The sequence below is a fragment of the Panulirus ornatus genome, chromosome 37, assembly GCF_036320965.1.
Source record: "Panulirus ornatus isolate Po-2019 chromosome 37, ASM3632096v1, whole genome shotgun sequence".
Taxonomy (NCBI): domain Eukaryota; kingdom Metazoa; phylum Arthropoda; class Malacostraca; order Decapoda; family Palinuridae; genus Panulirus; species Panulirus ornatus.
In genome coordinates, this window is record NC_092260.1 from 8,156,908 (window position 1) to 8,179,720 (window position 22,813).

The 22,813-nt window shown below is 47.9% G+C and overlaps 1 protein-coding gene across 4 annotated transcripts in view; it reads right to left on the reverse strand.

The window, feature by feature from the left end:
• vari (MAGUK p55 subfamily member vari) overlaps positions 1 to 22,813 on the reverse strand; it is a 408,236-nt gene that overhangs the window by 363,056 nt on the left and 22,367 nt on the right. Inside the window, exon 1 of one of the 4 annotated variants that reach the window (XM_071683761.1) lies at positions 9,345 to 10,743. The exons of the other annotated variants lie outside the window; for them this stretch is intronic. The gene's annotated coding sequence lies outside the window, so the exon portion shown is untranslated. Of the gene's footprint in view, positions 1 to 9,344; positions 10,744 to 22,813 lie in introns of those variants that run through there. 4 annotated transcript variants of the gene reach the window in all.

Consider the following 22,813-nt stretch of genomic DNA (forward strand, 5'->3'; position numbering starts at 1 on the left):
ACACCCACACACACTATCCCTAGGCAACACCCACACACACTATCCCCAGCCAACACCCACACACATTATCCCTCAGGCAGGAGTAAAGGTTGTCAACACAAGTCATTTACATCAAACACTTGACACAGACGTAGAGTTCTGCCATCCAAGATGCCATGATAATGTTCCACTGTAGAGTTAGTATGACCTCCTGGACCGGTGCTGGAGCATGAATGACCCACATAAATTAAGACTTACTCTCTCTCGAGGCAACAATTCCAACGAAAATTTGGTCCGGATAATGCCAGTGAAATTATATTTTCGCTTCAACAATAATTCTCACAGTTCGCGCAAGAACAAGACAGACGCGTTGCACCAGAATGAAGTTATATATAGCCACAATAGAACCCACAGTCCAGCGAGGGTACAAAAATATGTCAGTCTATTAAAGTCTGTTGTTTGGTATGCATTCCTCGAACCCCTGTCCTCGAGTTGGCTGGGGTGTATAACCTCAGCACCCCAGGTCTCGTGTTGGCTGGGGTGCAAACCCTCGCACCTCCGGGCGGGCACAATACAACGTCAGGATGACATGAGGCACTGAAGAGCACCGAGGGCCAAGGCTGCCAGCGATGGCCATTGGCAGGAGTTGCCCCCTGCACGCAGGGACGTGCATCCCAGACTCTAAATTTCATAAAAAAAAATCTGAATTTGGCAGCTGCGAATGAATCAGCCCGTCTCATGGGCGACACAAAGTGGTCTCAAACGTCCTATTGAGGATCATCGGTACACGGGAGACCAGGGGAACAGGGACCATCTGGTGAGGGGGTGCGCGTGGAGGGAGGGCGGTCCTCCAGGCTGAGTGAGGGAGTAAACCTCAGCAAAGTGAAATGAAATCCAACACAGCAAAGCCTGGCACCCGAGGCTGTGGCTCAGTCCGTCTATGCATCCACTCCAGCCACCCACTCCAGCTTCACCTTCCGCCATGAGACAAGGGATGTAAAAAACCACACGAGTTACCTCACCAGTTCTGGGTAACATGTCTAGTGAGTGACCACATCGGCTACATCTTCGACTCTATCTTGGGGATCGAGGAAATGAGTCTTCTGATGTCTCACGCAAATCCAACTCGATTTAAGAAAACCTTGATGAGAGATTAATGTTCATAAAACATCCGAGACACTTGCAACTCAGTATTATATCTCGCAACACATGCAACTCTATATTCTGTCTCTAAATACATGCAACTCGATAGTCTATCTCGAAACACATGGAACTCGGTATTGTCACGAAACACATGCAACTTGATATACTGTCTCGAAACAGATGCAACTCACTATTCTATCTCGAACTGAACAGTTTCACAGTAAGTACTTTCATCAAATCTGTACAAAACCCAACATCATTTAACATTAACGATCAGAGGCTACAGACAGAGACGGCTTGCGGACGAACGTAGGTCTGGAAAAATGTCTCGGTTCGACAAGTAAACCACGAGTAACTCTGGTGTTGTGTTGCTGAACCTGAACCACCTAAGATAACATGTGTTAATACTTCACCTCCGTCGGGACTACCATACACAGAGGAGTGTGTCGTCTCCATCTTCTAATTGAACCTGACGCTCGATGAGACGAACAACCTCGCAATACCTGAGCCACAATTGATCTGGAACAGCAGAAGTAATAACCAGCAGAGCCAGTAGCCAGCAGAGGTAATAACCAGCAGAGTCAGTAGTCAGCAGAGGTAATAACCAGCAGAGCCAGTAGTCAGCAGAGGTATTAACCAGCAGAGCCAGTAGCCAGCAGAGTTAATAACCAGCAGAGCCAGTAGCCAGCAGAGATAATAGCCAGCAGAGCCAGTAGTCAGCAGAGGTAATAACCAGCAGAGCCAGTAGCCAGCAGAGGTAATAACCAGCAGAGCCAGTAGCCAGCAGAGGTAAAAACCAGCAGAGTCAGTAGCCAGCAGAGGTAATAACCAGCAGAGTCAGTTGCCAGCAGAGGAAATAACCAGCAGTCAGTAGCCAGCAGAGGTAATAACCAGCAGAGCCAGTAGCCAGCAGAGGTAATAACCAGCAGAGCTAGTAGTCAGCAGAGGTAACATCCAGCAGAGCCAGTAGCCAGCAGAGGTAATAACCAGCAGAGCCAGTAGTCAGCAGAGGTAATAACCAGTAAGGTAATATCCAACAGGGGTAATAACCAGCTGAGGTAATATCCAACAGAGCCAGTAGCCAGCAAGGGTAATAACCAGCAGAGCCAGTAGCCAACAGAGGTAATAACCAGCAGAGCCAGTAGCCACCAGAGGTAATAACCAGCAGAGCCAGTAGCCAGCAGAGGTAACATCCAGCAGAGCCAGTAGTCAGCAGAGGTAATAACCAGCAGAACCAGTAGTCAGCAGAGGTAACATCCAGCAGAACCAGTAGCCACCAGAGGTAATAACCAGCAGAGCCAGTAGCCAGCAGAGGTAATAACCAGCAGAGCCAGTAGTCAGCAGAGGTAATATCCAGCAGAGCCAGTAGTCAGCAGGGGTAATAACCAGCAGAACCAGTAGTCAGCAGAGGAAATAACCAGCAGTCAGTAGCCACCAGAGGTAATAACCAGCAGAGCCAGTAGTCAGCAGAGGTAATATCCAGCAGAGCCAGTAGTCGGCAGAGGTAATAACAAGCAGAGCCAATAGTCAGCAGAGGTAACATCCAGCAGAGTCAGTAGCCAGCAGAGGTAATAACAAGCAGAGCCAGTAGCCAGCAGAGGTAATAACAAGCAGAGCCAGTAGTCAGCAGAGGTAATATCCAGCAGAGCCAGTAGCCAGCAGAGGTAATATCCAGCAGAGCCAGTAGCCAGCAGGGGTAATAACCAGCAGAGCCAGTAACTGTAACATGAATGTTCGGAAGACTCGTGTGGACGCACGTGCGACTGCATGATCCAGGTCCATCACTGAACCTGAGTTCGAGGGATCACACACCTCAGTAACCTTCAACCGAACCTGACGCGCCCTACCTACCTACACTCATCATCAGAACCAACGATAGTGCAAGACTTGACTACACGATTATATATTCACATTGGATCTGACCATCAATATAAACAGTGATGTCTTACGTCTGAGCAAACATGAACATAATCTGAGAGGCGAAGTGACTGGGAACTTCAGTTCGGGAAACATACGAGGATGAATGACGATGTGAGCTTCGGCCACAATATCCAACCTCGAGGTGAGGAATAGCACTGTGAATAACCTGGCCCACGTCGTCACCAACGTAGCGTCGTGTTTAGCAATGTCAAGGATGGGGAAGTGGACTAGAGACGTCAGGTATGCACGGGGGCAAGAGTATGACCTCCATGGCACGACCACGGTGGCATGATAATGTCGAGACTCAGGGAATCGCCAGACGGGAGCTAACTCCTTGACGATCCCCAGCTTAGCCAGGATTTCTGGGACGCGAGGGGGGTTAAAAAGTCCACCTGGTGAGTGGACTCCACGACTGTAGGGGGGAGCCAGGCTGGTGGCCATAGGTCCACGCTACTAACACTGGTACGGACGAGAGGTAACTAATTTCAAGGACTGAGGAAGTCCAGCTCATGTGGGAACACCGCGCCAGTGTTTGAGTGATACTATATGTAAGTATCACATGGCGAAAGGATATATCAACCCAGACCAGACGACCGCTAAGATGCACAAAGAGAAGAGTCTGGGGTTAGATGCACATATACGTCTGTACAGTCACAAGCGAAAGTCTGTTCCCCTGGCCTCACGTTGCCACACGTCTTGACCATGTCAACATAAGACTTTGAGGAAGTTTTGGTATATCCGTCATATACTTTCTGTTTGAGCCACCAGAACCGCAGTGAACCATGGCTCGCCAGGGTGCACTAGGCCTGTCTGCTGCTTCGGGTATATCAGAGGTTCGTGGCACTGGTTACCAGGTTCCACCACTAACATGGTCATGATGACAGAAGGGGCGAGAGAGCTTTTTGGTTGAGTGTACATACACGCTCCTTCCTCTATCAAGCCCCTTAGTCCCCTAAGACTCTGGTCGTTGCTTCGAGGCTGGACACCAACACAAGTCGTCAAGCAACGCTATTATGACGACCTGAAAGAAATTCATCTTATTATCTCCAGGATGACGGAACACAGGACGTCATACTAAAGTGCTGAGCCATGCAGACCCTACGTGACACCTGAGCAAAATTCCAAGTGTTGTGGTGTAGCCTCTGTGGCAGGAAGGTCAGCCATGTTGTGAAAACAAATGAGGTAACCCAAGGTGACTGCTGATGTTAGCAACAAACTTGGGCTCGGGCCTGCTAAATATTAGCAAACGTAACTCAAAGCAAAGTTACGACGTATTTCAACCCAGCTGGCAACATGAGGAGCCCTCTCTTTCTCCCCTCTGTCGTGAAGATATATAGATACATAAAGTCCCTAATGGGAACGACAGTACATTGTTAGAAATATATAAATGTCAGTATGTTCATCACTTAAATGCCATAGAGATTAACAATTGTGGGGCAACTCTGCCTACACGTCACGCAGAAAACAAGTGATGTGTGCAAAATTGATCTCATTTCGAACCAAACAATTTCTTTACGTAAAGGATTCAAACAGAGCAGCAAGAAAACAGGGAAATACATGGGAACAAATAAACTAACAGTATTGGGCAATACAACGCCAACCAACAGTAATGGACAATACAACAATAACCAACAGTACTGGACAATACAACAATAACCAACGGTACTGGACAATACAACAATAACCAACAGTACTGGACAATACAACAATAACCAACAGTAATGGACAATACAACAATAACCAACAGTACAGGACAATACAACAATAACCAACAGTACTGGACAATACAACAATAACCAACGGTACTGGACAATACAACAATAACCAAAAGTACTGGACAATACAACAATAACCAACAGTACTGGACAATACAACAATAACCAACAGTACTGGACAATACAACAATAACCAACAGTACTGGACAATACAACAATAACCAACAGTACTGGACAATACAACAATAACCAATAGTACAGGACAGTACAACAATAACCAACAGTACTGGACAATACAACAATAACCAATAGTACAGGACAATACAACAATAACCAATAGTACAGGACAATACAACAATAACCAACAGTACTGGACAATACAACAATAACCAATAGTACAGGATAATACAACAATAACCAATAGTACAGGACAGTACAACAATAACCAATAGTACAGGACAATACAACAATAACCAAAAGTACTGGACAATACAACAATAACCACATAGTTTTTAACGTTATTAAACAAGGCATTTGATTCTTGTCCAGTTCTTATACTATATTTATGTTGCTTGTCTGACAGAAAGATCCTTGCCAAAAAATTTTTCCTGGATGCATCTATAAAGTGCCATGTAGAAATTGTGATAAGTTTTATGTTGGGGCACGGCAGGGTGATAGGCATGTGCGTATCGTATATCAGAGGTTGTGGCAATGGGTTACAGGTTGACCATAAACATGGTCATAGATTGACTTGAAGGTCAGGAGTCTTTGGTGAGTGGTACTATAAGCGGCATGCCTTCTACACAAGCCCTTATGCCATACGACTTGGTCGTTTCAGAGGTGGGACAAGACAAGTCGTTCTTAGCAAACGATATTATGAGACCTGAAAGAAATTCATCTATTATTCCAGGATTAGGACAGAGAGCATACTAAAGTGCTGAAGCCTGGAGCAGTAGAACATAGGCAAAATTGCCAAGTGTTGTGGTGACATCGTTGTATGGAAGGTCAGCCATGTTGTGAAAACAAATGAGGAAACCAAGGTGACTGTGATTTCAGAAAACTTGGGCTCGGGCCAGTATTGATCTACTGCATGCAAAGATTTTATCGACGATGTGAACCCAGTTGGCAAGAGTGAGAGATCCAATCTTTCTCCATCTGTCAGTATGAAGTCGTTGGATAGAAATAAGGTCCTATGGGAAGTACATGAATTAGTTAGAAATTATTAAATGTCAGTAATGGTTACATTGCTAAATGTCGATAGAAGATAAAATTGGGGCAACTTGCTAAGTACGCAGAATCTAAGTGATGTGTGAAGGTTGATCTCAATTCGAACCAAAGCATTTTGATACAAAAGGATTAAAGATGTTAGCAAGAAACAGGGAAGTACTGGGAACAAACATGAACTAACAGTATTGGATGGACAATACAAGGCATAACCAATCTAGGGCAATACAACAATAACAAAGTACTGACAATACCAAAACCAAAAATGGACAATTCAAGCAATAACAAAGTTCCACAATACAACAATTAACGAAGCAGTAGCTGGCAATAAATTACACAGTATGGAAATACTACAGAAATCCAACGTATGGGACAATACAAGCAATAAGCAATGGTTTTTAACGTTTAAACAAGGATTGTTCTGTGTCAGATACTAAATAGTTTAGGCTGTCGAAGAAAGTCTTTGCAAAAATTTCTGGAGCATGTTGGGCAGACTGGTAAGGATATATATATATATATATATATATATATATATATATATATATATATATATATACGAATAAAGTGTATATGAACGCGCACCTTCATAGAACATACAAAGCTCCATCAGACAGGATCGAACCTGGGACCCCTTGTGCAAGAGGCAGGCATGCTAACCGCTAGGCTAAGGGACTGTATAATAGGAAACAACTTAGTATTTCGAATAGTTGTTTCCTATTATACAGTCCCTTAGCCTAGCGGTTAGCATGCTTGCCTCTTGCACAAGGGGTCCCAGCTTCGATCCTGTCTGATGGAGCTTTGTATGATATAAATAATAAATAAATATATATATATATATATATATATATATATATATATATATATATATATATATATGATTTCTAGACTTGACGTGGTCGCCACAATCATATAATATCTTCAGAATCAACTGAGAAACTATATTAAGACACCATTTATATATTTCAGGTTACATCAAGCTATGTCACAGTCGTCGAACTCATCAATAGTCAGGTGGCCTCTTGTGGTGAGCCTGTGACTGTGCCACCGCTGACCTCATGAGGGATCAGATGGTTGTGTGGTAAGCCAGGGTCTGTGCCACAGTAGCCGACCTCATCAGAGGTCAGACGGCAATATGGTGAGCCAAGGTCTGTACCACAGTATATGACCTCATCAGATGTTAAGTGGCCATGTGATGAGCCAGGTCTGTGGCAGTCAGGTGGGCGTGTGGTGAGCCAGGTCAGTGCCACGTTCAGGTGGGAGTGCAGTGAGCCAGGTACGTGATACAGTCAGGTGGGCGTGTGGTGAGCCAGGTCTGTGCCACGTTCAGGTGGGGGTGCAGTGAGCCAGGTCTGTGCCACGTTCAGGTGGGAGTGCAGTGAGCCAGGTCCGTGACACAGTCAGGTGGGCGTGTGGTGAGCCAGGTCTGTGCCACCTTCAGGTGGGAGTGCAGTGAGCCAGGTCCGTGACACAGTCAAGTGGGCGTTCAGTGAGCCATGTCTGTGCCACAGTAAGGTGGGAGTGCAGTGAGCCAGGTCTGTGGCACAGTTAGGTGGGAGTGCAGTGATCCAGGTGTGCCACAGCCAGGTAGGCGTATAGTGAGCCAAGTCTGTGGCACAGCAGCTGCTTCAAAACGGGAAGTTCCAAGTCGGGAGAGGCAAAGACATTGCCGAATACACCTTAACTGAAGATGGACGAGTCATGTGTTGACCAGGTGACTGTGGAACAAAATGCTTAAATGCTTGTGACCGTCACATGATGACCTCCTCCTGTGAACAACAACAGGAGGAGGTCACTCAATGTGCATGGCTCGAGCGAGCGAGGGACTGGCAGTCATACAAGGCCGGACACTTTTTTCTAGGTTAGCTGAGACGGCACGGGCAACTAAAGCCCTAATATATATATATATATATATATATATATATATATATATATATATATATATATATATATATATATATTTTCTTTCATACTATTCGCCATTTCCCGCGTTAGCGAGGTAGCGTTAAGAACAGAGGACTGGGCCTTTGAGGGAATATTCTTACCTGGCCCCTTTCTCTGTTCCTCCTTTTGGAAAATCAAAAAAAAAAAAAAAAAAAAAAAACGAGAAGTCCGAGAATGAGGATATCAACGTCAACAAACACACAATACTTTCTCGAGGGCAAAAACGTCAACAAACACACTTATACGTTCTCCCACCAACATCAATTATAGAGTCAAGAGCCAGAGAGTAAACTGCTCACCATTGTAACTCGATCATGCGCTACACGATCATCAGAGTCCACCCATAATTGCACTGGTTCTCTTATTCGCATGTTACCATGGCGTCAAGAAATGAGCCAAGAGGGATTTTGGTGGACAGATAATGGCGTCGTCACAATCTTCCTCAGAATGCTTCCCAAGACTCCAACCTGACTCCCTTCCCTCCTACATCATCAGGGTCAGGAAAACAGGGGAGTCGCCTCGCCATATTTACATGGGGGTTTGATCCCCCTTGTGGCTGACTGATGACGGTCTCAGACCCAGAGACAATGAGGTTGTACGTGTCATCTATGATTTAACCCACCTTCACGAGGTCCTAACTCCTTTCAGAGAGAATCAAGTGAGACTTGCACTTGAAACAGGTCTCGGAGTTGGCAGTAACTTGGCCGAAATATTACTATTACGAAGACGTAAATTCTTGTAGCTCCCACGCCGTAGGTGAACAGCAGTGACGTCAGGCGTTCTCCATCTGAATCCAGTTTTATGACTAGGTTCGTGGATGATGCCACGGGGTTTGTGGATGATGCCAGGGGTTTGTGGATAATGGCAAGGGTTCGTGGATAATGGCAAGGGTTCGTGGATAATGGCAAGGGTTCGTGGATGATGCCAGGGGTTCGTGGATGATGCCAGGGGTTCGTGGATAATGACAAGATGTGGCAGAAGTTGGTTCAAGTAAGGTCAGGAGTTGTGTGTGGCTATCATCACATCCGGATTAATAATCATAAATGTATGAACGATCATAATACTACTAAGGGCATGATAATGTGATAACTACAATCACTGATGGTACTACTTCTACTACTATTACTAATGATAACAAAAATAACATTGATTATTGTAGCAATAATAATGATAGTGATAATGATAATAATAATACAAAAAAATAATAATTAACACAAAACAATAGTACAAATAAAAATACAAATAATAATAATAATAATAATAATAATAATAATAATAATAATAATAACAGTAATAATAATAATAATAATAATAATAATAATAATAATAATAACAATAATGAGTGGTTAACACTGGCAGCCTGAGTGGTGATTTCATTCCCACCGACACTGAAGACACAGTATGACTGGTGACTTTACTTACAGGAGTAGTGAAGAAACTATGTGACTGGTGACCACAACGTCACAATGCCACTGAAGATGCAGTGCTTCGTGACTCTTTCACAGAGTCACTAAAGCTGCAGTGCCTGGTGACTTCACTGTCACAAGGGCACTGCACTGACAATACAGCGCCTGGTGACCTCACTGTCAGGACACCGAGATTACAGTGCCTAGTGGTTCCACTCCCACAAGGGCTCTGAGATGATAATGTCTGGTGGTTTCACTGTCAAAGGGGCATTGACATTACAGTGCCTGATGGCTTCACTATCACAAGGGCACTAAGATTACAGTGCCTGGTGGTTTCACTGTCACCAGAGCATAATGATTATGTGTCTGGTGACTTCACTGTCCCACGGGCATTGAGATCACAGTGCCTGGAGACTTTAGGGGATACGCCCCATCAGATCACACAGCAGCTGCTCCTGGACCACAGGAAACACTCCAACACCATACGTGGCCCGGGTCACGCGCCTAGTGTGTGATCCTAGTCACCAGCTGACCACAGACACGGGACCGTCTGTCTTGCCTCACCGCTGGCCACAGACACGGGACCGTCTGTCTTGCCTCACCGCTGGCCACAGACACGGGACCGTCTGTCTTGCCTCACCGCTGACCACAGAGGGACGTCTGTCTTGCCTCACCGCTGACCACAGACACGGGACAGTCTGTCTTAACTCCGCTGACCACAGACACGGGACCGTCTGTCTTGCCTCACCGCTGGCCACAGACACGGGACCGTCTGTCTTGCCTCAACGCTGGCCACAGACACGGGACCGTCTGTCTTAACTCCGCTGACCACAGACACGGGACCGTCTGTCTTGCCTCACCGCTGGCCACAGACACGGGACCGTCTGTCTTGCCTCACCGCTGGCCACAGACACGGGACCGTCTGTCTTGCCTCACCGCAGACCACAGAGACGGGACCGTCTGTCTTGCTTCACCGCTGGCCACAGAGACGGGACCGTCTGTCTTACCTCACCGCTGGCCACAGACACGGGACAGTCTGTCTTGCCTCACCGCTGGCCACAGACACGGGACCGTCTGTCTTGCCTCACCGCTGACCACAGACACGGGACCGTCTGTCTTAACTCCGCTGACCACAGACACGGGACGTGTCTTGCCTCACCGCTGGCCACAGACACGGGACCGTCCGTCTTGCCTCACCGCTGGCCACAGACACGGGACCGTCTGTCTTGCCTCACCGCAGACCACAGAGACGGGACCGTCTGTCTTGCCTCACCGCTGGCCACAGAGACGGGACCGTCTGTCTTGCCTCACCGCTGGCCACAGAGACGGGACCGTCTGTCTTGCCTCACCGCTGGCCACAGACACGGGACCGTCTGTCTTGCCTCACCGCTGGCCACAGACACGGGACCGTCTGTCTTGCCTCACCGCTGGCCACAGATACGGGACCGTCTGTCTTGCCTCACCGCGTCCACCAGGTTAACTGAGACCAGCTGCCCAGACCCCCTCACGGGCCGCGCGCTGCCTCGGAAGCCGCGTGCGTGCGTGAGTATAGGTGTGTGTGTGTGTGTGTGTGTGTGTGTGTGTGTGTGTGTGTGTGTGTGTGTGTGTGTGTGTGCAGGCCATACACCTCTTATCCCTGCATCTATTATCATACAAGTCTTGAATTTTCTATAGTTACTTCCTCGTCGCTCTGCCCTTGCACACATGCTCCACAATGACGTCGCTGTGGGGATGCTTTTTTTCACGTCCCTCCCTACACGTCTCCCGCCTCAACCCCCAGCTATACCCATCAGTTCTAGGTTCTCGCGGACTAAGGTCCTGCTCCCTCCTCTCTCTCTCTCTCTCTCTCTCTCTCTCTCTCTCTCTCTCTCTCTCTCTCTCTCTCAAGCCCACTCCACCCCGTTTTCTTGACTGTCATCTGGATCGTTTACAGCGGTTCTCCGTGACTCCTCGGGCTGAGACACCAGACTTAGAACTGACTAGTCCATCTTCGGTCGACTGTTGGACGTGCACGTCTTTCCAAACATCATATTGATGCCTCCCTCACTATCCTTCTCATATGATGTTCTGGTGACACTATGTGACATCTCGGTCCCACTGACGGTACAACTACACTACGTAACACCTACACAGTTCTGTTTGAATACCTTCCCACGTACATAACATTGCATTTTCCAAGGATGAAGGTCCTTCATTTGTCCTACCACTACTCCGTCTTGTCAAGGTCCATTGGCAATATTTCCCCGCTTCCTTTTAGTTCGCACACGACTGTTATTTCTCACAACGTGAGCAAACATATTCAGATATGATTTCACATCCATGTAGATCAGAAATGGACGTGGTTCCAGCACTGAGCCTTGACGAACCCCACTTGCCCAGCTTGATGAAACTGTCATGATATGTTCCTTCCCCGTTAGTCTATTGTAGCAGTCTTCCTCTGACCCCAGGTGAGATGCCTGGCTTTCGTAAGAGTCATATGTATATGTGAGAGAGAGAGAGAGAGAGAGAGAGAGAGAGAGAGAGAGAGAGAGAGAGAGAGAGAGAGAGAGAGAGAGAGAGAGAATCATAAGCTCAAAAGCCTTTTGGCAGCCTAAAGATACGAGGGTCGCACACCCAAGCCTCTTCTTCAAGGATATTACCGTCTTATTCAACACATTCATCTCACCGGATCTTCCCTCTCCACATCTGTGTCGTTTCTGACCTGTGGCTTATTTCAACCAAGAGATCTTCCATGTGGTTCCCGTCTTCTTTATTCCTAACAACGTAAAGAGGTCACGCTCGTTAGCAGTGCTAGTTTGTGGGTCAGAGCTGCTTGTCTTTCACCCTTTGCATGAGCCGGTACTAAACTGGATTTCTTTTCAGGAAAAACGGTGGGCAGACACGGGGCTTCCACATACTCTTCCGAGTACAAATGGTGAGATGCCAACTGATATATGGCTTACACGTGTCCTTGATAAGCATCCTCACTTCCAGCAGAGTTATTTCCACATTCTCTAACGTATGTTCAGCTTCTTGGCTTGAGGCAATGGCATCTCTGTGTCTTCGATTGCTAACACATTTTGGAACTTCGACTCCTGACAGACGTCCATATCTGTGCCAACAACTCGTTACTCTGAGCTCGTTTAAGTGTATCTGTCATACCTCACTTGGTTCTACCTTCGTGTCCCAATGTAGTCATTTGTGCTCCTGTATTTTTCAAGGGTAAGCCTGACTCCTGTGTCTTCCATCGCGTGATTACTGTGTGTGTTACGAGGAGAGAGCTTTTTACACTCAAGTTGCCCCGTCTCTTAACCTTATTTGTACGTTCCATGTCTTTACTCATATATACACACACCCCCAAGCCAATGCCAAGTGTCTGTATTTCCTTGTTTTAATGCGACTTCCGTCACACCAATCCTTCAACATTGTATGTGATCCACTGTGTATCCTAGGGCTGGTACACATACTTCTCTGCGCCCCTGTTATTGATTTCACAGAATCTCTTACAGTACTGCTGTATAAGCAGGTCTGAGAGGTCACCCTTCCGCCTCTCGTCTTAAAGTAGTTTCCTCACAAAATACGTTCGTAATATTGGGTCGTTTCTTTGTCAGCACAACCTCTTTCTTTAAGTAGTCCATTTTCAGTACTAAGCGATCACTTTACAAGCGCTCGAGGGCTTCCGGTACATGTTGACACAAAACGTTCTGGAGGCGTTTTATAAACACGAGTCTCTACCTGGTTGCCACTCCGTGCGGATCCAAGGTATTCGCGAGTACACCTGAGCAAATGAAGTCCCGCAATGACCACTCCTGCGGACGGCTACGTAGCCTCGCCGTCTCTTGCACCGTCCTTCATCACTTTCCTCGAAAACTTGTTCAGTTTCCATTCGAGCATATTGGAGTTTTACATATATATATATATATATATATATATATATATATATATATATATATATATATATATATATATATATATATTATCCCTGGGGATAGGGGATTAAGAATACTTCCCACGTATTCCCTGCGTGTCGTAGAAGGCAACTAAAAGGGGAGGGAGCAGGGGGCTGGAAATCCTCCCCTCTCGTTTTTTTTTTTTTTTTTAATTTTCCAAAAGAAGGAACAGAGGGGGCCAGGTGAGGATATTCCAAAAAAGGCCCAGTCCTCTGTTCTTAACGCTACCTTGCTAACGCGGGAAATGGCGAATAGTTTAAAAGAAAGAAGAATATATATATATATATATATATATATATATATATATATATATATATATATATATATATATATATATATGTGTGTGTGTGTGTGTGTGTGTGTATTAGAGAGGTTGTTAGGTAGGTGCTTTAATTTCTTTAAGGTTATCTGCATTCTCATCATATAACAATTCGTTCTATTTACCGTTATTATATTTCACAGCTGGCACTTCTGCTGCTCCTTGTCCTAAGCATCAGTTCTCTCTGTTCATCCTGTGGACAGAATGTCTCTCCCACTGACGCCACATCAGCTGCTCCGACAGGAACCTCCACGGTTGTCGTGTGACGCAGACGATGCTCCACAACACTACTGGATCCTGATCACTCCCACTAGAGAGCCTGGTATCGAACGCTACACCCGACCCACTTGTTTCTGAACAGAGGAAGTTTCATGGAGGGAGGAAGGAAGGGAGGCAGCAGCTCGCTACACCGTCCCTTGAGGGCTCAACCCATACCTTAGGAGACGCGTCGGTACGGAGGACCGGAGGTGCACAAATCCAAGAGTGGTACCTTGCATCTCGCGTGAGGCAGACTCCCATCATTTCTTCTTGAATCACACACACACACACACACACACACACACATAAACACAAACACACAGTGTCCTGTACAGCGTATCTTTGGCATTGCTGTGTCTCCACTGCCTGCTATAGGGTAGGGACATAACTTAGTATCAATACCTGAAATACCTTTCGGAAAAACCTTATAAATACCTATTTTTTCTGTACATATCAAAGGGTATCTAAATACTTATGTCTAATATTGGATGTGTTCCGATACCTTCAACTCAGACTAAGCCGGCTTATCTGGCTTATCTTCACGTCTTCGTGGTGACTCACGATGACTATCTGCAAAGTCTTTTGTTTCTCCAATCAGCTATGATGACGTGATACTTAAAAAGCCCAAGCCTTATGGTGTTCCTCTGGAACTTCGCTCCTACTTCATTACCTTCACTACTATGAATCCCTGGGGGACTTAGGGATATTGTACACACACACACACACACACACACACACACACACACACACACACACACACACACACACGTTAGCACTAGTGGCTCTTTGGGGAGCCAAGCTGGTGGCCTCGCCTACCTGGGGACATCCCAGGAGTTGAAGGGGATCTTAACGTCATCCATACAAGGAGTTCTTGGTGTTCCAGGGGATGGAAGGGTCTCGTATCTCCAGGTGTTCCAGAGGGAAGGGTCCCCAGCCTGTGATCTTCTAGGCAGGAGGATCCCCCAGCATATGGTGTTCCAGAGCCCCCTCCAGTGCCCCCAGCCCGTCATGTTCCAGGCACGAGAGATCCCTAGCCGTAGACCAACAACTTTGACGAAAGAGAGAGAGAGAGAGAGAGAGAGAGAGAGAGAGAGAGAGAGAGAGAGAGAGAGAGAGAGGAGTACTTACCGACAAGCGTTAAAGATGAAATTTTACTACAAAGCAGGACCGGCGCAGAGCGCTCACCGCAGTAAAGTTTAGAATTAAGAAAACAGTCATATGAGTTACATGTTGCCAAGTGTTGGGCGAAGTGTGCGTTTGTGGCGGGGGGGAATTGAGCCAAGGAGGGGAACTTGAGAGTCAGTGTTGTGCTGGTTTTCTACGTCGTCGTCATTACCTCTCTCAATTCTCAAACGATAACACCTTATTCGAGCAAGGAAGGAGTGTGGTAGTAAGCAAAGTCTGACTGACAAGGTCTACCAGGGCGTGCTGAAGCGGTTCAGTCATATGGAAAGAGTGAGCGAAGAGAGACTGTGTGATAGGATTTATGTCAGAAGTAGAGGGATAAAGACGGACGAACAAGGGTGGACTGAAGGAGGCTTTGACGTATTCGGGGCTAAACATTCAGGAGGGTGAGAAGCCTGCAAAGGATAGATTGAACTAGATCGACGAGACGTACAGGGTTGACGTGCTCCCATTTGGCTAAACGATCATAAAAACCGGTCAAGATAAACCATGGGACAGCCTGTGGGGCTTGACCATGGATGACGGGCTCCGGTACATCATACAAATAGCGCCACTGTTCAGCTGTGCCTGGGTTATGGCTGGCAGGTGTGGGGTACCCAAGGTAAATTATGAAAATCGGGAAAAGCTTGTCGAGTTTTGTACTAAAATATCAGTGCCGATGGTGCATAAATAAATATAGGTGGGTATGTGAGTGGGGCCTGGGGAACACGGACATGACCGAATTATTTGCTACGGTTGACAAGCGTGCAAAAGGATACGTTGGATGTGAACGTTCTGAGAGCGGCGACAGGTGGGATGTCTGATCATGTTTTGGTGGTGGCGAATTGGAAACTCTGTAGTGGTCTTCAGAAAAAAGCAGATGACATGTGCGAAAGAAATGGTGACAGTGACTCAGTGAGCTTGGAAAACAAGCCTGTGGGCAGATATACCAAGGAAGATTCACTGAAGACAGTAAATGAAATATGATGAGAGTAAATGAAACAAGGTGACTGGAAGGCTTGAGGGACTTTAGGGAAGCAGCGCATACGGGTGCAGGGGAAGTGAGTAGCATGTGGAAGATGGAATGTGGACATGAGAATAAGGCCTGAGTGGTGGGAAGGGGAAATTAACTTTCTAGCGAAAGAGACAAAAGAGGTGTATAGACAGACAGTATCTGAAGGGAAGAAGTGTGTGCGATAGAGAGGCCTATAAGAGAAAGCGGTACGAAGTCCAGAGAAAGGCAGGAGAGCTGAAGATGAGGACACATGAGAGGCAGAGAGAGAAAGAGAGTATCGATGAAGTTAAGAGAGCATAAGAAAATAATCTGTAAGGAGGTAAACAGTGCGGCGAAAACAAAAGAATACATGGGAGCAACAATGAGCAGATGAGGATTTGGTAACAAGTAAAGAGAAGGTGAAAATGAGGTGCAGCGAATATTATGAACCACCGGTGAATGCGTTGGACGATAGGGTGACGGATGTGGCATGTGTAAGGCATAATGGCAAGCTGAGTGAAAGAGTCCAAGTAGGTGGTGAAGAGAGAGGAGGTATTGGCGAGGCAATGCTGTAATTGTGGATGGGACTGCAATGGAGTCTCTCATGAAAGGGGTGAAGTTGCTGTTGATTAGTTAATCAGGCTATTCACTGTGAGTATGGCCCAAGCAGACATGGTGGAGGACTAGAAGAAAACATATAAGGCAAGGGGGACAGAAGGAAATGCTTCAAAAACTGTTGACAAATTTTTGGAAAAGTGTGTGAAAGGAGAAAGTTAAGAGAAAATGTAAAGACAAGTAAGGCAATTAGGTGCAGTACGGGGACGAGACAGGCTTGCCTGAATGTACGTTTGAATGGGGAAGACCGAAGTGAGTCACATGGAGGGAGAGGGAGCCAAGACCCTGCAGGGTGCATGAAGAAACATGGGGAAGAAGTCTTGTCTCCAACGGCAAAGACTGGCATGCCTGAGGGTACAGCAGTCCCAGCAGCCCTGGAAGGATGCGAGTTCAAGGCCAAGAAAGCAAAAGAAAGGATGAGAGTCAACGTGCGACAAAACAGATCAGAGAGTCTTGAACTTAACAGTAAAGCCAGGGATGGCAAACAGAACCATGTTGGAAGATGAGGATATTCCCTTGGGAGTAACATAAGGGAACGATATTAGCTTCATTTCTGTTAATCATATCACAGATACTGAGAGACAAGTAATAGACATGGTTATAATAAGTCAAAATGAAGGAACCTGCAGGAGAAAAATGAAAATGAAAAATGGCCGAGAGAGAGAGAGAGAGAGAGAGAGAGAGAGAGAGAGAGAGAGAGAGAGAGAGAGAGAGAGAGAGAGGAGAGAGAGAGAGAGAGAGGAGAGAGAGAGACAGAGAGAGAGACAGAAATTAGTAAATGCCTCGGCACGGGTGTAAGAAGTATTTCTTGACTGGCTCTTCTGTGTTCTCCAACAGCCTCCTGTGTGGCATGCATAAAATGACGGTTGACTTAATGTGTCCCAAGCACAATGAACGAGTGAACGACATTTCCATTTATAATAACAATGACAAAAACCACAAATTACAATTCGCGGAGTCTCGGCAGTAACCATGTACGTGAGGACCATTTTCTTTAACTATTTATCCCAAGTACGGAATCATCCAGTAACGCACATACATATCCCAGGTTATGAGTCCTGGAATTACCTTTCACTCAGCTGTCTCCCAGGCTTGCGGACCGTTATGGTGTTGCCATACGGCTCTTCGTAAGATCTTCCTTTACTTTCTCGCTGTATATTTGTTGTACGTCACAGAACACCGAGCGTCATCATGTCGACCGGTGTAATATCTGTCAAGGAAAGTCACCATTCATGTATGATCACCCGCAAGTGCTGGAGGAATGAATGACAGAGAACGTTACCTAACGGCCATAACGGAGAGCGAGAGTGTATGTGGTCTCAGAATTATCCTAAGCACCAACCAACCACGTGAGGCCATAGCAGCCTAGTGGCCAGCTGGTCAGCTGCTCACACCGGTATGTGTATGTGTCCACGTGGGCTCACCGTGGACACTGACCCTCCAACTGGGTCATGGCCTCAGCAAGGACGACTGACGGTGCTGGGTCATGACTCAGCTGGGACGACCGACGGTGCTGGGTCATGACTCAGCAAGGACGACCAACGGTGCTGGGTCATGACTCAGCTGGGACGACCAACGGTGCTGGGTCATGACTCAGCTGGGACGACTGACGGTGCTGGGTCATGACTCAGCTGGGACGACTGACGGTGCTGGGTCATGACTCAGCTGGGACGACCGACGGTGCTGGGTCATGACTCAGCTGGGACGACTGACGGTGCTGGGTCATGGCCTCAGCAAGGACGACTGACGGTGCTGGGTCATGACTCAGCTGGGACGACCGACGGTGCTGGGTCATGGCCTCAGCAAGGACGACTGACGGTGCTGGGTCATGGCCTCAGCAAGGACGACTGACGGTGCTGGGTCATGACTCAGCTGGGACGACCGACGGTGCTGGGTCATGACTCAGCTGGGACGACCGACGGTGCTGGGTCATGACTCAGCAAGGACGACTGACGGTGCTGGGTCATGACTCAGCTGGGACGACCGACGGTGCTGGGTCATGACTCAGCTGGGACGACCGACGGCGCTGGGTCATGACTCAGCTGGGACGACCGACGGCGCTGGGAAGACCGAGTGCTGAAGTTCCCCCTTGTCACACTCTGCATGACTGTCTCCTTGGAAATCAAATACTTCGTCGATCATGTGGACTTGTGGTTGGGCTTGAGCAGCGGGGGAACGTGCTTGGTGAAGAGAGACTTAAAACGTCGAGGCTCCGGGGCTAACCAGCCGCTGTGTGACCCCCCGACAAGGGCAGGTGTCAAGGTCAGGTCATACTGCACTCAAGAATGTCTCATATACAGAGGACTGATATGCCAAGGGGAGCAGGAGTCAGAGTGTCCGAATTTTTTTCATATCAACTTTATATTCTGCTTATCTTTTTGTAAATGTTTTTCATTCAATGAAATACTGTTTTTGTCCCCATCACTCCTCTCTCTCTCTCTCTCTCTCTCTCTCTCTCTCTCTCTCTCTCTCTCTCTCTCTCTCTCTCTCTCTTTAGGGGGTGGCGGGTGGCAGGCAACCAGCGACCAGGTAGTGGTACTGCCGCCCAGGTTTCGAGAGGATTAATGACTGCGACGCAGTGAGCCTGTATTTGCAGCTGCTGTCATGTTCTCTTACCTGGCCCACCTCGCCGTCTTTTCTCTCTACCTTACATACACGTAAGCTGCTGGCACGCACTCCACACACACACACACACACACACACACACACACACACACACACTCTCTCTCTCTCTCTCTCTCTCTCTCTCTCTCTCTCTCTCTCTCTCTCTCTCTCTCTCCATCTCTCATATAACACTCGATAACACGTAACTCGTCCAAATGTATTCTTAACTGAAGAAAATCTCTGAGATAATTATACATACAGATGGTTCCCTTCAACTGAGTACTGGTGCAGCAGGTTGTGCTATGGTTGTGACAATAACTGATGGTTCTTACAATTATCTTGGACTCGGGGTCAATAACTGGGCATCCACACTCCAAACAGAGCTATCTGGTATTCTTATGGCCTGATGTTAAGTGAATCTCTCTACATTAACGCATTAACCTCTCTTCAGTATTACTGAGATGCTGTGAAGCACGACGTAGATTCCTTCACGTAACAGGTTCAGAATGCATGATGAGGATGATGAACGAGCAGAAACCTCTGCCTCAAAAGGATGAAGATGATTAACCCCTGCGACTTGCTTTGAAATATAATCATTCGGCTTTGTTAGTAGGAGACTTGCTATAGACAGACCTGGTTGGAAGAGCGGAGGATAGGTTGAATTACATTAGCTACTGGAAAGGATTTTGGTTCAGGACCATAAATATTCGTCAGTAGAGGCCACACCCACACACTCTCTTCCTATGAAGGTGTGGCTGAAGATGCAGTGACTGCCACCGGAAATGAAAGCAAGGGAGAGTTCCACAACCCGATATGCACCGTTCCTGGTGCTACAAGCGACGGAGCAAGATGTAGCTTTCGCGTCCTCCAGCCTTACCACAGCAGAGTAAGGGCTACCCTTCCCATGTCCCCCAGCCTTACCACAGCAGAGTAAGGGCTACCCTTCCCATGTCCCCCAGCCTTACCACAGCAGAGTAAGGGCTACCCTTCCCACGTCCTCCAGCCTTACCACACCAGAGTAAGGGCTGCCCTTCCCATGTCCTCCAGCCTTACCACACCAGAGTAAGGGCTACCCTTCCCACGTCCTCCAGCCTTACCACAGCAGAGTAAGGGCTACCCTTCCCATGTCCTCCAGCCTTACCACAGCAGAGTAAGGGCTACCCTTCCCATGTCCCCCAGCCTTACCACAGCAGAGTAAGGGCAACCCTTCCCACGTCCTCCAGCCTTACCACAGCAGAGTAAGGGCTGCCCTTCCCACGTCCTCCAGCCTTACCACAGCAGAATAAGTGCAACCCTTCCCATGTCCTCCAGCCTTACCACAGCAGAGTAAGGGCTACCCTTCTCACGTCCTCCAGCCTTACCACAGAAGAATAAGTGCAACCCTTCCCATGTCCTCCAGCCTTACCACAGCAGAGTAAGGGCTACCCTTCCCATGTCCCCCAGCCTTACCACAGCAGAGTAAGGGCAACCCTTCCCACGTCCTCCAGCCTTACCACAGAAGAATAAGTGCAACCCTTCCCATGTCCTCCAGCCTTACCACAGCAGAGTAAGGGCTACCCTTCTCACGTCCTCCAGCCTTACCACAGCAGAGTAAGGGCAACCCTTCCCATGTCCCCCAGCCTTACCACAGCAGAGTAAGGGCAACCCTTCCCATGTCCTCCAGCCTTACCACAGCAGAGTAAGGGCAACCCTTCCCACGTCCTCCAGCCTTACCACAGAAGAATAAGTGCAACCCTTCCCATGTCCTCCAGCCTTACCACAGCAGAGTAAGGGCTACCCTTCTCACGTCCTCCAGCCTTACCACAGCAGAGTAAGGGCAACCCTTCCCATGTCCCCCAGCCTTACCACAGCAGAGTAAGGGCAACCCTTCCCATGTCCTCCAGCCTTACCACAGCAGAGTAAGGGCTACCCTTCTCACGTCCTCCAGCCTTACCACAGCAGAGTAAGGGCAACCCTTCCCATGTCCCCCAGCCTTACCACAGCAGAGTAAGGGCAACCCTTCCCATGTCCTCCAGCCTTACCACAGCAGAGTAAGTGCAACCCTTCCCATGTCCTCCAGCCTTACCACAGCAGAGTAAGGGCTACCTTTCCCACGTCCTCCAGCCTTACTGAAAGTCAAGTCTTTACCAATAAAAACTCGCCAATATTATTCTCCACCGCAAACATCCTGATGCACACAGAGACAAGGTTGGCCAGCGACAACAGATAACAAGACACCGAGCAAAGTCGACACCAATAAAGTGTAGGACGCCTTATCTGGCCGTAATCAGGATCAGGTCTGGTGATCAACCGTCCTGCTCACATCCCAGAACCACTCCGCCGATCCTCAAGCCCAGTAATTGCTGGCTCGCCGCGCCGTGTTAGTGGACCGTCTTATCCTAGTGAGGCTTTGTTGTCTTTAACGCAGTTACAGAGGGTCTGGGCTCCCTTAACACGAGGGTCTGGGCTCCCTTAACACGAGGGTCTGGGCTCCCTTACCACGAGGATCTGGGCTCCCTTAACACGAGGATCTGGGCTCCCTTACCACGAGGGTCTGGGCTCCCTCACCACGAGGGTCTGGGCTCCATCACCACGAGGGTCTGGGCTCCCTCACCACGAGGGTCTGGGCTCCATCACCACGAGGGTCTGGGCTCCATCACCACGAGGGTCCGGCCTCCTTTACCCACCGTCGCTCCACAAAGCGTCACCTTCCTGACGACGCCTTGACCCGGTGGCGGGTCATCACTAGGGTACCTGACATGATCATCCCAAGAGGAGTGAGTCTGGTGGCGCCCCCAGCCCACAGCCGCACTTGCGGTATCACCCCGACATCCATACACGAGCTTCGGCAGTGGCAGGTCAAATTCTGCCTCTGCAATCATGTAATTAAATAGATGACCTGACTTTTTCCACGAGTTGAGCCGCTCTTCCAGACGTAATCTCAGTCTAACAGCATGATGAGAGAGAGGTCAGAGCTTACGATACTCGACTGCGACGTCCCCAGTTCCCTTTGGGAATTGCGTCACTTCCCAAACCGCCTTCTGACCTGACCTTCCTGCCTCTTGTATACCCAGGGCATGAGCGCAGGAAGGCAGATGGCTCGCTATAGTGTACCACACAGTACCTGACGTCTTGGCCGTGTGACACCCAGACTCAAGCCGCCCTTAGGCCACCTCTACCGTCAGGAGACGTCCCAAACTGACTCCGACGTTTCATCTTCCTGGCAGGTTTCCTTGTGGTGCCTCATCTCTGCCGCCCACCGTCACCAGCCTCGAGGCTCCAGTGCCAAGACCATCTCATTTCTCCACCTGCCACAACTGACCTCTCCTCTCCCATTATAATCCTGCACCTACATTACCTCACTGCCCCTGGGCTATCATGGACCTTAACCAATGAAGCACTGTTGTTGTTGTCGTTCATGTTGTTGTCGCTGTTGTTGTTGTCGTTGTTGTTCATGTTGTTGTCGCTGTGTTGTTGTCGTTCATGTTGTTGTCGCTGTTGTTGTTGTCGTTCATGTTGTCGCTGTTGTTGTTGTCGTTCTTGTTGTTGTCGTTCATGTTGTCGCTACTGTTGTTGTCGTTGTTGTTGTTTTTGTTGACGTTGTTGTTGTCGTTCTTGTTCAT